This window comes from Pteropus vampyrus, unplaced genomic scaffold, assembly GCF_000151845.1.
Source record: "Pteropus vampyrus isolate Shadow unplaced genomic scaffold, Pvam_2.0 Scaffold342, whole genome shotgun sequence".
Classification (NCBI taxonomy): domain Eukaryota; kingdom Metazoa; phylum Chordata; class Mammalia; order Chiroptera; family Pteropodidae; genus Pteropus; species Pteropus vampyrus.
In genome coordinates, this window is record NW_011889123.1 from 690,480 (window position 1) to 694,098 (window position 3,619).

The 3,619-nt window shown below is 33.3% G+C and overlaps 1 pseudogene; it reads left to right on the forward strand.

Annotated features, from left to right (window-relative positions):
• The first annotated feature begins 1,720 nt into the window (after positions 1-1,720).
• LOC111730947 lies at positions 1,721-1,839 on the forward strand (annotated as a pseudogene).
• Positions 1,840-3,619: the final 1,780 nt, after the last annotated feature.

The window sequence follows — 3,619 nt, forward strand, 5'->3', positions numbered from 1 at the left end:
CGTGATTTGACTTGGAGCTGCTTGGTGAGATGAAGCGAAAAAGATATTTGTCACTAGTCATTCTCATGGCCTTTAGCAAACTGTAATCACCCAGAATCAAATGCACAGCCCTCTGAGGTGAAGCCTGGGTCGGGGATAAGAAGCCCTGCATATCCTTGCTATTTCTTAGCCGTCAAGAGGGCTGCTGATGGTTGTAAAGATGCTGAGATGTTAAGAGGTTAGTCTCAGTGGCTGCGTGTTTACATGTGGTGACGTTTAAAAACACTAAAAAACTTAGGTTGAAATATTTTAAATATTGGCAAGAAAATTTCTTTTTCTGAAAAACGAATTGACGGATTGAAAATAAAATCCGATTTTTAATTTTTATGCCATTATTCACATGGGGTCGTTTCTCATTTTTGACCAGTAGCTGGTTACCTCCATTAACTTGTCACCAAGATAGTTACTTCTACAGATATTGTGGGCAAATTATATATACATGCACATGTGTTGTGTGTGTGCACGGGAGCAAATAGGTTTGCAAAAGAGAAAAACATCCTGTCGCTTTCTTGCTACATCATTTGTTTGCACAGGGATAAAGGAAACACGTAAGACGGACCTGCGCGAGAGTCTAACGTTGTCTCCCTGCAAATTATTTTTGCATTTTAAATAGTTGCTTATGCATTAGTGATTTAATCTTTTTTGGCTCAGGAAAAAAAATGTTGAAATATAAAAAGACTAAAGTTTGTTTTATGAAATTTAGAAAAAAATGCATTGGGTGTTCTAGTTTATCAGAAAGGTAATATGTTTTTCTAATAGCTAATTGGACCCATTTGGATAATGTATATCTCTGAACCAATTAATCTGGTAAAGGGATTAGAAGTTTCAATGAATGCCCAGTTCTGGATCTATGGGTAGAATTAATAAAGTCATATATTATGAAATAAATTGTGGGAAGAAAAGTATTATCAAAGTATGTGTGCTGTCATCAGAATCAGGTAAATGGGTAATTGATGGCACGTATTGCAAATATCTCAACAAATGCATTGATAAAACCCTTGTTCCTGCCTTATCCATTTAGAGTGTCTAAAGATTGCCCAAAACAAAACAAAACAAAACAAAGCAAAACAAAAACCCACACACACACATAAAAATAAAGAGCAACAAACTTCCTTACCTGCACCTCCCCGTCTTTGATCCAACCCTTCTCCATCTGCCATGTGGGTGGCAGGTTCTGTGTTTACTGAGATACAGCAAAAATACAAAAGCAACCAGGGAAAACCAGCACTTCCGAAAAGTGACCAAAATAAATCAATGTCCAAACCTTTTTTTGACAATTCTATTATGCTTTCTGCCTTTAATATCACTCTTCCTCAGGGCGAGATGATAAATATTATGTCCATAAGTTGCCATGTATTTCGATGTCCAAAGATGTGTCATTTACCAATCCACTGTTATGAGCCACCAGAAGAGAAGTCCACACAGCAAGAAAAGGATAGTTTATCATAAGAACAAAAAAATGGAGATAATTCAAAGTAAGTGTGCAGGTCCAATGACTAAAGACAGTGTTCGCTTAAATGTCTTCACATAGATTTTGTCGACCAAAGACTAACGCTCTACCAGTTTTAATATTGAAGACAGGCTTTGAAATTAATTGGCAAAATATTTTGGGACACATACCTGAGTATGTGGTTTGCATGAGACTGACATGAAAACTTCAGTGTGAAAGCTGGGAAAGCTAGTCTATGGCCACGCCACCCTGAACAAGCCCGATCTTGTCTGATCTCAGAAGCTAAGCAGGGTTGGGCCTGGTTAGTACTTGGATGGGAGACCACCTAGGAAGACCAGGTGCTATAGGCGTAAAAAATAAAAACTAAGGGATTGTAAGCTGGCAAGGTCCTCGCAATCTGTAAGGTCAACCGAGAGTTGCCTCACCTAAAAAAAAAATAATAATAAAATAAAATAAAAAAATGAATGAATGAATGAATGAATGAATAAATCAAGCTGGGAAAGCTAACAGGAAAACTAGGATGAATTGTTCACGTTAAGTCAGAAGAAAATGGAGAATGGAATATATCACTATTCAAATAGATCAGTTGTCTAGAAACACACACCTCACCAACTGTACCAGTCTGTAGGATTTTATAGCTAAGTTTTCCAGACCTTAAGGAATAGTTACTCTTAATTGAATATAATTTTTAAACAAAAGGAATTTAAGGAGGTATGCTTAACTCATTTTTTTTACGTATATAGTTGAAACTTGTATAACAGACCTGGAAAATGAGAGTATAAGAAATCATTAGACCAATTCCACTTTGAACATAAATGCAAACATCCTAATGACGTATTAGCTTGCTGAAGCCACAATGTATATAAAATATGTTAAATTCCTTATTATAAACAATGTTACAACAAACATAGCTCAGAGTATAACCTTATGTTCCTCGGTGAATGTATCTTTAGGATGACTATGTTGATATAGTATTGCCCAGCTACAGGAAGCACACATTTTAATTTGTACTACATATTGTCAAAGTGCCTGCATCTCAGCTTTGTTGGTTTACCATCAAAATACAAAACAGTGAAACTGTTTCCCAATAATCTCAAAACACTTGAGGTTAGCAGACATAAAAATTTTTGCCAATCTAATTTATGTTTTTCTTTAAATTCTAATATTGATCTTTTATATATTAATACTTTTCAAATTTATTTATTCTATTTCCTTTCTACATTTTGGTTGAGATCTTATGACAAAGCTGTATTGTTTGAAACCAGATTTTTCCTTAAGATTTTAAAGAACAATTAAATTTTATATAAACCGTATGTCACCTATAAAGGCCATACAATTTACTACTACAATAAGTAAAAATAAGTAATGTCATCTTAAAGTATTTATATTTAAAAAGACTCTAAATATTAAAATTTAGAGAAATCATTATACCTTAAACCAGGAAATAGTTGCCACTGTACATCAAAAATATTTGATGATAATTGGAATTTAACAATATATTCTTAATATATTTTTAAAGCTTTATTATTTTATTATTTTATTCAATAAACACAGATTTTAATGGGTTTATTCTGGGGTCATTTTTCATTGATTTTTGGGTTTACAAATGATAGCTTTTCATATAATTGCATTTTTCAACAGTAAATTGAGGGCATATTAAAAATAAATTTGAGATTTTCTATGTTCCCAATCATATTCTAAGCAATAATCGACATTATTCCTTTTTAATTAGAATAACTTTTATCATTTTTTCTTGTTTTCAACACTTACTGGGACTTATATTAACATACCAAAAAGAAGAGATAATAGGGCACATCTTTTCCACATATTTCTGATATTAAAGTTCCTCTAAGTTTATGAAGATGCTCTTTAGCAGGTTAAAGAAGTTCTTATCGATCAATATTTTCCTAAAAGTTTCTATCATCAATGGATGTTATATTTACTACACTTTCTCTACATCAATTGGGAGGACTTTGTTTTCCTTTTGTTTTTAATCCATGTTCCAACATCGTCAACAGATAATTAACCAAGTGAATCACGATGTATTAATTTTTGTACATCGCTGGGACTTTTGAGACGTCTGTTCATTGATGAGTACATGATTCAGAAGAGTGCTGCTCATATCTCTGC